A 14,540-nucleotide genomic window follows, 5' to 3' on the forward strand; every position below is an offset into this window, starting at 1 on the left:
TATGATTCAAATCTGAACATAACTACATTGTTTAGAAAAAAAACATAACATGTTGATGTGATTTTTGGAAAATGATTTTTAAAAAGATATTTTAAGTGAAAAAATAAGTGTGAAAGCGAGACACCAAAATATATAAAAACTGACTTGCACGAGTGGTGGAGTACAGGTCGATCTTAGGGAACGAAAAAATATTTTGTATTCAAGCAAACAGTTAACTACTTTTTATTTCCAAAAAAATAAAAAGAATTAATTAAATAAATAACTAAGCGAGTGCGGTTCTCTGCGGAGGGCTGAAACAAATAAAATAATAGTGCCTTATTACAAACCCAATTAATGAAATAAAATAAAATAAAATAAATCTTAAGCTAGAAATAAAAGAAAAGTCTTCAGTGCTTTGAGTCTTTAGCCCCCTTGATGTTTTGCTTCCCTTTTGTCCTTCCCTCAAGTGATAAGGGCTATATACTGAAATGATTCATCTTCAGAGAGGCCTGAAGGGATTTTTGAGGGGCCTTTTCAGGACCTCAATGGCCTCTTTAGGGGTACGAAAAGGGTCTCACCGCACGTCTGAATGCTTCCCTGCAGAAATCAAAAGACAAAAAACAAAAACTCACAGAAATCTAATGTTAGTTTTAGCTAAAAATCACAAAAACATGAATTAAGCTAACATGAAATAAACTAACTACATGTAATAACTATGAACTAACTTATAACAAACTAAAGTGCTAAAAGACAAGTAGCAAAACTGACTATAAAGAAGTCAAGAAACTAATTCATGACGACTAACTATTGACTAACTAATTCTTGAAGCACACTAAAACGGTGGATTTAGACTAGTTAAATTAACACTTAATGACCTTTAATTGAATATGCAATAAAATAAAGAAGGCACTAATGCTAATCCAAAGAAACGTGAACTTAAAAATCACAAGCTAATGCAATCTAATTAAATACAAAATGGCTAAACTAATTATAATCAATAACAAACGTGCCTATGCAATCTATATAAAATTTTAATCCTGAATTAAATTAAATCTAACAATTATATTACTAACTTAACTACCAGAACTAATGAACTAAATGCGTTATCTAATGTACTAGTGAACTACTAATTAAAACAAACAAAATTCAGCAACTATGGACTTAACTAATCACGCAAGGCAAGAAAAATCAAATTTGACTTAAAAATTAAAACTAATTACAGAAATCGATGGAAGCCTAACTAACTAATGCAAACTACTGACGTGAAATAAAAATAGGATTTAAACACTAAACAAAAAAGGAAATCACGCCCCACTACTAGTAGATCGGCTAATAGCCGACTCTAAAAAATGCTAATGGCTGAATCTTTTAAATCTAACGAATTAAATCAAAAATCTGAAACACAGGCAACAATAAGCTAACTAACAAGAACATACAAGACTCAACTCTACGCTATATGGTGGTTTGCAATAAAAAAAATGTTGCACTATACACTACCAATTTTTTTCTTTTCTTTTTCTTTCTAATCTAATAATTAATTTGACTCACTAAAACTAATCTAGTATTTAATGCAAGCTTAATGATAGATATTTATTAGAAAATCAAACAAAGAAACTACAATCTATTTGACACCATCTAAAGAAAAATTCAGAAAAAACATGCACGAAACACTAAATCGGCTAATAGACTATTCACATGATCTAAAAAGAAAAACGAATATTAAAACTCTGATGCAAACTAACTTTAACCTAGATCTAATCTAAACTTAATGAAAAATCAAAAGCATACAAGAAAACACTATGTTAAAAGTATCAGTTTGAATAAAATATTAATATTCTATGTGTAAATCACGAAAAAATAGTTAATCTAGATTAAGTTATATATATATATATTTATTTTTCAGATGCTAAATCTAAACTAATCTAAAATAGAGATGATGATGATGTAATAATCAAATGAAATAATATGCAATGCTATGATTTATGAGATGTAGAAACTAAAACTATGGTGAAACGGGAGAGAAGAAGCAAACCGTATGATTTACCTCCGACGGAGGGGTTGAGAAGAAGACTAGTTTTTTTGTTAAGCAACACACGCTTCCATCGAGTAAGGCAAGAAGAATCGGCGACAGAAGAAGGTTAGAAGCAAGATGAATCAATAAGGGAAATAGAAGAAATCAAGGGAGAACCGATTGAGATTGAGAAGGAGGAGGAAGAGAAGAGAGAGGGGAGAATAAGCTGCATTTTTTCAAGAGGGAAAAATAGCCTTCATGGCTAGAAAAAAGCTATTTATAAACAAAAATTAGGTTAAAACATGAATTTTATATTTTCATAATTTTCAAAAGAGTCCTCCTCTAGAAAACGTGTTTTTCAAGAGGGTTTTTTCTAAAACTAATTAAAAATTAGTAAAACACTCATAATCTAATTAAACTTTGAATTAGAAAAATTATAACTAATAAAAATACCAAAAAACATAAGGCTAGACTAGAAATTGTGATTTTTTCTGAAAATTCAATTTAAAGCAATTTCTTGAAATCAATGATAAAAATGGTTTTTTAATGCAATTTTATCATGGATCATGCACAAATAAATATGAATAAAATGCAAATACTATGCATGATCACATACCACACAGACAATCTGATCAAAATCCATGTGCCACAAACCATGAAAATTTGATCAGATTGCACACGACTTACCATTCAATAAATCTGAAAGGAGAAAACATGTGCAACCATTGTCAAATCTAATAAGATTACATGTGTTCAAGCAATGCACAAGTCTAGACAGTTTGTACACCAGCAAAGAGCGGTCTGAACTGATTATAAACAAGTATATATCATCCTGCACAATGACATGCTGTAAATGTGCTATCCACAGTGCATGATAGTGTGCCGTGCACAACACCTAAGGCGGCACATAGGTGCAACTCGGTTGCCCTAACAACTCACCAAAATATGAACTAAATATGCAGCCGAAATAGACTACATCAAACAGGGTTATAAGTAGTTCAAAAACAACATAAACAAAAATAGATTTTGACAACATCAACTACCTTTGGTATGCTTAACAATAAAACATTTTTTTATATAGCAAACCAGTTTGATAAGCAAAATCAGCCAAACAATTTGGTATGCATGATAGTAAAACTGATGTTTATATGCTTAACAGTAAACCAGCTGGATATGCATATTCGACACAAATAGATTTTATATATCAACATAACTATTAGCGATGTATAACCAACAAACAGAATACATTTATCACATGATGATAATCTGATCAGCATAGTGGCATGTCCCAGTTTTTTTTAGTCACATAGGGCATCAAAACAAAGTTTCATAAAGTGAAACTCAAACTGATGACAGTCGACCAACAATCAGCCCTAGCATGACAAACAAAAAAAATATGTTCACGCAGTCCATGGTAAGGCATGAAAAATTCTGGTTATCAGTCCAATAAAAAAGGGTTTAATAACAATCTATAACACCGTCTATCAAGACTAAGTATTGGTAAAAAAATTAATCCAGTAACAGTTAACTCTTATGAGTGTCCAAAACAAACTTTATAACCAGAAATAAGTCTGATAAGAGTTGGCCAACAATCAACCACTAACATAACAAAAAGAAATGCTCATGGGTTTTAAATGCTCAATACAGTCAACAGAAAGGCATGTAAAAAGAAATCTGATTATCAGTAAAACTTTAATGAATTTAATAACAGTCCATTAAGTAGCATGTTAAAATCTGTTTTTTCAGACCATCAAATTGAACTCAATAACAATCCATAAAACAATATGCTAAATCCAATTACCAGTCAAAAAATAAAATAAAATTTGCATAACAATCCACCCGAAAATCAGCAAGGCATCTCTCGCTCTCACACACACACACACACACACACACACATACACACACATATATATACACACACACACATGTATACAAAGCAAGGAATATACTCGGTAATGATAGGTTTCATACAAGTCCACATGAATATGAACAAAATATAAAAAAGTCTATCTACGTGCTTCATTTATTATTTTTTTCTCATGAAACAAATTAAAATCATGAGTGTCAACAAATCTGAAAATATATTTACATATATTTCCAGATTTGTGCACATAGGAAAATCGATTCACACTAAGGATTCGACCAATACATATATATGATTGCCATAATATATATATATATATATATATATATATATATATATATTTGTATTTAATTCTAGATTTCCCTTTTCCCTCTAATATGTATACGTTAAACCCAATTTACACCCTTTTCTTTCCTTAAGAGTTAGAGAGAAACTCATACCTTTGTTCGAAAATGAGACTAGATCGAAAAATCATAGGATATAGGGTGAAAAGGACGGATTGATTCCTTCTTCTTCTTCTTTCATCTTTTTTTTTCTCTCTTCTCCTTTTTCTTTCTTTCTTTTCTCTCTCTTCTCTCTCTCTCCCATGAGTTGGGCTCCCTCTCTCTCTCTAGAATATCGATTCTAGAGAGGGGAAAATCCAACAACTTATATACTTTCTAAAACTTTATTTTTTTATTCTTTTTCTTTTTTTTGTTTTATCTTTAAAAAGAATCCTCTAGAGGGTGTGTAGAACTCTATCTCGCTCTAACTCCTATTTATCCTCTTATTATCTTATATTATATATACATTTTTGTTAATTAACTAATTAGAAGTCTATCTAGAGGGTGACGCCCCCTCTAGAACACCTTTCCAGGTAGAGTTCTACCCCATGTATAACTCCACCTTATCTAATAGATAAAATTTTGAAATTTAATTAATTAATATTTTAATTACTTATTATTTTTAGAATATTTTAGAGGGTGTCACCCCCTTTTGGAAGTCCTCTCAAAGTAAAATTCTCCCTTAATTTAACCTTTAAATCAATTTTAAAGCTTTAAATTGGTTACTCTTAGATTTTGATTCCGAATCATGATCTAAGATCGAAAATCTATGGGTCCTAGATTGGGTTTAGATCCATATCAACTTGGATCAAACAAATCAGATCTAGTTTGATATAATCCAAAAAAGCTAAAATTAGAGGCAAGTCATTTTTTAAAAACGTGATTTTTGGGACAACCGTAACCCAATTTCAGAAAACTAAAATACTAATGTTCTTAGAATTATGAGACGAATTTAACAGTATACTTACCTGATTTTTGCCTCCAAATTTCACCTTAATTTAACTTGAATTTTGCTCAATTTTACTTGATTTTAAAGGTTAAAAAAAAGTTTCTCAAATATTATTTGCCTCATTTTGGTCTTGTCAGTGGGCCGTGGGCCACGCCCAGACCCAGCTGACGTCACCTACTTAAAAGGACATTTTTTATGATATTTATCATATTCATAAAGTACTTAGCCAAAATTTTAGAATTTTCGAATTTGAAAACTATGAAAACACACACGATATTACATTCCTACCCCGTTAAAAGAATTTCGTCCACAAAATTAAAACATACCGGATAAATGTAGGTAGTGGTCACACATATCAGCCTCGGGCTCCCAAGTGCACTCGTCCAGTCTGTGATGTTGCCAATGCACCTTCACGAACAAGATCGTCCTACTATAGAGTATCCTCTCTTGGCGATCTACAATCTCCATCGGCCTCTCCTCTGTTGTCAAGTGAGGTTGTACCTTGACCACCTCATAGTGGATCCGTATGAGGGGTCATGCACATACTTTCTCAATATCGAGACGTGAAAGATGTTGTGAATCTAGGAAAATTGAGGAGGAAGTGCCACACAGTAAGCTGACTCGCCAACACGCTCAAGGATCTTGTAAGGTCCAACATACTGAGGGCTCAACTTTTCCTTGTTCTCGAACTGAAACACATTCTTCATAGGCAAGATCCAAACAAACTTGTGATCGCCCATGACAAAACTGATCTCTCTATACCGCTGATTGGCATAGCTCTTCTGCCTGCTCTACGCCGCAACCAACCTCTATCGGATCAACCACACCTGGTCCGAGTAGTGCTGGATGGCCTCTGAAGACTCCATAACTCTCACTCCAACCTCATCCCAGCACACTGAAGATCTGCATGGTCTGTCATACAGAGCTTCGTATAGGGCCATACCAATACCGACATTGTAACTATTATTATACAAAAACTCCACAAGCTTCACATGCCTATCTCACTCCCCTGCCCAATCCAAAGTGCATGCTCTAAGCATATCCTCAAGCGTCTGTATCGTGCGCTCTGTCTGGCCGTCAGTCTGTGGGCCTTCTGCAACTGGTGTTAGAAACAAAACATAAAGCAAGGGTCTCAGTTTGACACAATCGAATGTGGCACCCCATGAAGTCAGACAATCTCATCCACTTATAGATCTGCTAAGCTCTCAAAATTTTGTCTGATTCTGATTGGCAAAAAATGGGTACTCTTTGTCAACCGGTCCACTATCACCCAGATGGCATCATGCTGACGACGGGTCCTCGACAAACCTACGATGAAGTCTATTGAGATATCGTTTCACTTTCACTCTATAATATCTAGCGGCTGAAGAACTCCACCAGGTCTCTGATGCTCGATCTTCACCTACTGGCAGACACTGTAACACAAACTCTATAATATCCCACTTTATCCCGTTCCACCAATAAGTTCGCTGGAGATTCTTAAATATCTTGGTAGAACAAGAGTGAATGAAATACTTAGACCTGTGTGCCTCACTCATTAGCTCCTTCCGCAGTGCCTTCGAAACCCACTATCTATCTCCAAACATGATGGTCCCATCCTCCTCACGACAAAACTGCATTTTAGGCTTCTAGGCAGTCACGCACAACCTCTCAAAATCTGGATCGACCAATTGAAGCTCATTGATATGGTCTATGATCTCAGGCTGCGTCTGCATCCCCGCACAAAGGATGCATCCAAAATCGTCTGCAAATGGCTGTCACCTGAAAACTCTTTGATCAAGTCCCAATTGCGCCCGATCAAGTTGGCTACTGTGACCGATGTCTTCTTGCTAAGCGTGTTTTCCACTACATTCACCTTACCAGGGAGGTAGGCGATAGAAAACTTATAGTCCTTAAGGAACTCCAACCACCTGCACTGCCTTAAATTCAAATCATATTGCGTGAAAATATACTTGAGGCTCTTATGATCAGAAATGACCTTAAACTACTCCCCATATAAGTAGTGATGCTGGATCTTCAGTGTGAAGACAACAACCGCTAACTCCAAATCATGCGTGGGATAGTTCTTCTAGTACACTTTCAGCTGTCGAGAAGCATACATGATGACCTTTTCATGCTGCACCATGACACAACTCAATGCGGTACCCAAAGCATCACTATACATTATGAACCCACCCATCCTAGAAGGCAAAGACAACACTAGGACTGAGGTCCACCTCCTCTTCAGCTCCGTGAAGCTCTCCGCTTACCGAGGTGACCAAACAAACTTTGCCCCCTTCTGCAACAACCGAGTCATGGGAGCAACTATATATGAGAAATTCTATATGAATTGACGATAGTAGCCCCCCAATCCTAAGAAACTCCTGATCTCTGAAATTGTCTTTGACTGCTCTCAAGACAACACTGCCTTCACCTTAGCTGGATCAACCTCCATGCCCTTTTCTGAGATCACATGGCTGATGAACATTACCCTGTCAAGCCAAAACTCATACTTCGAAAACTTAGCATACAACTTATGTTCTCTTAGTGTCTGCAATACGATCTGCAGATGCTCTTGGTGCTCCTCCACACTCTCAAAATAGATCAGGATGTCATCGATAAATACAATGACAAACGAATCTAGTCACAAACTAAAGTCTCGATTCATCAGATTCATAAATGCTACAGGGGCATCAGTGAGTCCACAAGATATCTCCAAGAACTCGTAGTGCCCGTATCTGGACCTGAATGCAGTCTTCGAAACATCATCTGACTTGATCTGCAACTGATGGTACCCGAAACGAAGATCAATCTTAAAGAACACCTTTTCCTTTTGTAACTGGTCGAAGAAATCATCAATCTTAGGCAAAGGGTACTTGTTCTTCACGGTTACCAAATTCAACATACGGTAGTCTATGCAGAGTCGCATGAACCTATTCTTCTTCTTGACAAAGCGAATAGGTGCATCTCAAGGGGATACACTCGGCCTAATAAAACCCTTGTCAAGAAGTTTCTATAGCTGCTTCTTCAGCTCAATTAGATCTGCAGGTGCCATGTGATATGACGCGCGCGATACTGGTGTCGTGACAGGCACTAACTCGATCTCCCTGTGGGAAGGTAAACCTGGCAAGTCCTCGGAAAAGACATTCAGAAACTCATGAACCACGTTCAACTGCTCCAAAGTTGTTGTCTGACTGTCCGTTATGGATACACTGGCCAAGAATACCATACAACCCTGCTTGTGATACTTGGAGATCTTCAAAGTCGAGACAATCTTTACCTCACTCACAGACCTAGTTGCCTGGAATACCAGCGCAGACAAGTTGAGGCATTCCAACAAAACCTTCTTTTTCCAACACTGAAGGGTAGCATTGTGTCTGAACAATCAATCCATACCCATAATGACATCATAAAAAATCATGTCTAGTATGATTAGGTCGACAGACAACTCATTCCCCTCGATGACCATTCGAACTGTAGGAAGATACTTCCCACAACAAGTAGACACACCCATCAGAGACATCACATCGAGAGCCTTCTCTAGGCTAGGCAGAACGAGGTCGAGCAGACCCGCAAAAGAGAATGAAATAAATCAATGGGTAGCACCCGGATCAAACATCACACAAATAAAATGGTGAGTGACTATGAATATACCTTCGATCAGGTAGGCCTGATCGCCCTGCTCAGTAGTTGTGGCAGTGTACACTCTCCCATTCATCCTTTGTTGCACCGCTGTTGAGGTCTCTGTTGTTGTCCGCCTTGAGCCACTGACTTGTTCAGACAGTAGGATGTGATGTGTTCAGGCTGCTGGCACTAGTAGCAAATTCCCTTAAAGAGCGGACAAGAGCCCTGAGGATGACTCTTGTTGTACCTCTGACACATAGATTGAGCCTTCCCTTCCTCTTCTGGTGCCTCTACTGGGGCCGACTCTGCTGGTGCCCCTGCTGGGTCTTTTGCCTCTTTGCCTAGCCCTCGTGTGCCTTGCCGCCTAAAGGTGGGTTCTTCCTCGCACTGCCACTGGTGTCACTCCCGTTGCCTCCTCTCTTCTGCGATCCACCCTTGAACTGTTCTCACACCTAGTTTATGATGGATGCAGACTCAATCGTATCACTAAACATTGTAGGACTGCTCGTCATCACATGAACCCGGAGACCATCTTTTAACCTACAAACGTACTTCTCTGCCCCTGCCTTATCATCATCGAACAGGTTCGGGCAATAGCACTCCAAACTCCATAATTTGGTGGTGTAGTCCACTAAACTCATGTTCCCCTAAACTAACTCGATGGACTGCTGTTGCATACACTCCTAGGCATAAGCGAGGAAGTATGCATCCTGTAACTCCTCCATAAACATCTCCCAGGGGATGTCCCTCACACTTGTGTACTTCACCCGCCACAGGGTGTCCCACCACTTCTTGGCATTGCACTTCAGCCGATACGTGCCAAAAATCAGTTTGCTAGTTCTCAGGCATAGGTAGGATACAAAATGCTCACTATATCTCCTCGACTCAGCTCTCAGCTGCCTCTGGGTCAGCCTTCTCAAAAAAGGTTGGTGGATCCAACCTAGAGAACTTTTCGAACGTGACCACGTCGAGATTCAGAGTAACCTTGGTAGGATAAACATACATTGTCTACTGCACCGCCTGTGCCTGGACGTGCATAGTCACCGTCGCTACCAAGGTGTTGAGGGAATTCATAAGGAAATCCCTCTGCTTCTGCCAGTCAGTTGGAGCACCAGAAAATGCAGCTCGGGCATGGGTATACATCTATAACATGAAAAGTTATTAAACAAATTTGTACCGTGATCAAACCTACCCCCTTAGGATTAATCCCCACAAAATTCACAATCATACAAACACATCAAAATTTTAATTCACACATAAGGAATTAAACCAAATTACCCCTATGATCGACAATATAGAAATTGAGCAATTTCACAATAGTAAGGATAAATATACAAAATGGCTCATACTAGTGATAGAGACTACTTCTGGTGTACGAGTCATGACTTTCTGATAGAGGTTCTAATAGATCGAACAAGACTTAAATACCAACCTTGTCTTACACAAATATAATTTGGTACACTAAAAATGGTTTAATATAAAATTTTGTGGTCTGGCTCTGAAACCAACTTTGTAATGACCCTAACTTATCCTCATGGAAAGTGATTTTTTTTAAACAATTATAGAAACCAAACTCAAGGATTCAGGGTCTCATAGATTTAATAAATACCAACCATAAGAGATAGTACATCAAATCAACAAAGAAATAATCAACTTTATTAATTAATAAGATGAATATCATAAAAACAAAAATAAATAAATAAGCTATAATATAGAGCCACTCTGTCAAGAACATCAGAACATATCACACAAACTCACAAGCTCCTTGAAGCAAGTCACCCTATTACTGAGCTCTCGGTCCTTAAAAACATTTTTCAAATACAAGATAAGAACCAAAGTTCTTTGTACAAATTCCTCTAAAAATCCAAATAGAAAAGAAAAGACATAAACCAAATTCATGCATAAATTTTAGATGAATATAACAACAATAATTTCATAATCAATTTACCATTCAAGCATTTAAAACAAGTATCATGCAATAACAATTTTCATAGGAGACAGAGTAAGTATGAATGCATGAACTAATACCGAACATTAAAGATGATTCAATGCACAAGCATGAATAACTTATTAAGTTATTATTAGAGTTTATTTTATATGCATGACCCTATTAAATGCACACAAATATTTTTTTTTTGCTTTTCTTAAACTCGCAGATACTCAAAACAGACACAATAATTTCTGAAGTCCAAGTTAGGTTCCCAGTTGTAGCTTAATAGACAATTTGTATTTTATTTTTGGGTTCCACACTTGTTCCTCGATCGATATAAAAAATCAACACCATCCATCAAAATATTAAAAATCAATATCTAATGCTAAGACATCAGGAAAATCAGTATTCACTGACTTCACATTCTTGGTATACCAATTACAACAACAGTGTCAACAACAACACCCCTAAGCAAAGTGACTAAAATCTCCCTAAAACCGTGGCTGAGAGGTGAACCACCACATCAGGTTCAGGATCACAACCACACACAAAGTTTTAGTATCCTCATAGTTTCTCTAAAACCGCCGTCTAAGATGCCCATACTGTGGAAGGTCCATCTAGGATGAAATTAATTACACTGTTTGTCTCTTTTATCTTTTTTAAATAATTTCAAGTTCTTAACACAAGAACCGTCTTGCAAATCAACATGCAAAACCCAACTCGAGCCTTGGTCTACCACATTTTAACAATGCAACTAATTTTGGAAAGCCAATAATTTCAGAAACAAATTTTACAATGCATAGAAACAATTTTGGATGACCCATATGGCCTGCAGTGGTTACATCTGACCACATAAGCATCTCAAGTGATATATTAGTGAACATGCACTCACTTGTTCAAAGTAAGTTCACATTGCGTATTCAATCACACACAACAAGCATGCACATATCAATCAATTTGCATATGCATGCGAATAGATACTTGCAACATATTAACATGATCCAATTCATGCATAAGCTCTCAAACATACACATGATCATATTTATGCAAACATCAAAATGAATTTCAAAATTTTTAATGTGTATGACATGAGCAATAACAACACATTAATTGAATGCATAACATGCACAATTAATATTCAACACAAGTATATGGCACCCTGCAGTCCATATGATTCAAATATGAACATAACTACATTGTTAAAAAAAAACATAATATAATATACCACACTGCCAATCTGATCAAAATCCATGTGCCATAAACCATGGAAATCTGATCAGATTGCACACGACTTACCATTCAATAAATTTTATCCGAGTATACATATGCAACCATTGTCAAATCTGACCAGATTGCATGTGTTCAAGCAATGCACAAGTCTGGACAACTTGTACACTCGCAAATAGTGACCTGATCTGATTATAAACAAGTATATATCATCTTGCATAATGAAATGTTGTAAATTAACATGTCACTGCTGCACTAAGGCAAACAACAACATGCTATTGCTGCCCACTGTGCAGAACAATGTACTATCCTCAATGTATGGCAGTGTGTCGTGGACAACACCTAAGGTGACACACACGTGCAGCTCGACTGCCCTGACAACTCACTAAAATACAAACTAAATATGCAGCCAAAACAGACTGCATCAAATAGGGTTATAGGGGGTTCAAAAATAGAATTCAAAATTTAATAAATAAAATTTCAAAATTTAATTAATTATTTAATATTTAATATTTAATTATTTATAATATTTCAGGTGGTGTCACCCCCTTTTGGAAGTCCTCTCAAAGGAGAATTCTTTGTCAATTTAACCTTTAATTCAATTTTAAAGCTTTAAATTGGTTACCCTTGGATTTCGGATCCAGATCCAAATTCAAGTTACAAATCTATATCCAAAATCCATATAGATCCCAACCTGGACCAGATTTTATTTAATATGGGTCATGGACTGGGTGAAGGTCCATATCAACTCAGATCAAATGGATCGGATTCAGTTTGATTGAATCTAGAAAAAGGTAAAAATAAAACCGTAACCCGATTTCAGAAAAATGAAATACCAATGTTCTCAAAATTATGAGAGACATCTAATATTATACTTACCTGATTTTCGCCTCTAAATTTTGCTAGAATTTAACCTAAATTTTGCTCAATTTTAAAGGTTAAAAATAAATAGTTTCTCAAATATTATTCACCTCATTTTGGTCTTCTCAGTGGGCCCTGGGCCACGCCTAGACCCAAATGATGTTACCTACTTAAAAGGAAAATTTTCATGATATTTATCGTATTCATAAAGTACTTAGCCAAAATTTTAGAATTTTTGAGTTTAAAAACTATGAAAAAATATGCGCTACATATGTATATATTTGGTGTTGTTGACATAACTGTTGTTATTGATATACCAAAAAAGTGGCGTCAGTGGATGCTGATTTTCTTGATGTCCCAACATTAGATATTGATTTCTAATATTCTTATGGATAATGCTGATTCCTGATATCGGTGGAGGAACAAGTATGGAACCCAGAAATAAAATACAAATTATATGTTAAGCTACAATTGGGAACCTAACTTGGACTTTGGAACTTGTTATGGCCAATTTGAGTATCCACGGGTTTAAAAAAAACAGAAATAAAAAAATTATGTGCATTTAATAGGTCATGCATACAAAAAAACTCTAATAATAACTTAATAAGTTATTAATGCATGTGCATTGAATCATGCATCTTTACTCCTCTATATTAGTATATGCATTCATACTTATTCTGTCTCGTATGAAAATTGTTATTGCATGATACTTGTTTTAAATGCTTGAATGGTAAATTGATTATGAAATTGTTGTTGTTATATTCCTCTGAAATTTATGCATAAATTTGGTTTATGCCCTGTCCTTTCTGTTTGAATTTTTAGAGGAATTCATACTAAGAACTCTGGTTCTTACCCTGTATTTCAAAAATATTTTTTAGGACCAAGAGCTTAGTGACGGGGTGACTTGCTATATGAAGCCTGCGAGTTTGCGTGACATATTCTGATGTTCTTGATAGAGTGACTCTATGTTACAGACTATTTATTTATTTCTGTTTTTATGACATTCATTTTATTGGTTAATAAAGTTGATTATTCCTTCATTGATTCGATGCACTATATCTTGTGGTTTGATATTTATTAAATTTGTGAGACCCCGAATCCTTAGGTTTGGTTTATGTAATTATTTAAAAAACAAATGTGACTTTTCACGAAAATAAGTTGGGGTTGTTACAGACTTGGTATTAGAGCCAGACCACAAAATTTTACATTGAACCATTTTTGGTGTACTAAATTGTCTTTGTGTAAGACAAGGTTGGTCAATTCGAGAGCGACCCATTCTTTTGTTTCTACTCGGTTTGCCTGTATGTTAGACCTATCTCCTATAGTTTTGGGTTATGTATATGAGATCATAACGCCTTCGAGTGATTGGTCTATTGCTTGAAAGTTTTTGCCCAAGATAGAGGTCAATATTGTTAGCCAGAACCTACCTACCAACATGATCATTTTGGATTGCCGTAATAGGAAGATTAGGTTTATGCATCCAAATCACCCTATCTTAGATCATTGAGTAGAGAAGCCGTTAGAAAAGGTTAAGTTGATCTCAGCCCTAAAGGCTCAGTGATAGGTCAAGAATGGTTGTAAAAACTTCTTGGCCAATGTTACCTTGTTAGAGCCTAAACCGACCAACTTGAGAGACCTGAATGTGGTGAATGGATTTGAGGATGTTTTTCCTGAGGAGCTACCTGGGTTACCTCCTACTCGAGAAATTGACTTCGCTATAGAGTTGGTGCTTGGAATGACTCCAATCTCTAAAGCCCCTTACATGATGGTACCAGCTGAGTTAGATGAGCTAC

This window comes from Nuphar pumila, chromosome 3, assembly GCF_984573655.1.
Source record: "Nuphar pumila chromosome 3, dmNupPumi1.hap1.1, whole genome shotgun sequence".
NCBI lineage: Eukaryota > Viridiplantae > Streptophyta > Magnoliopsida > Nymphaeales > Nymphaeaceae > Nuphar > Nuphar pumila.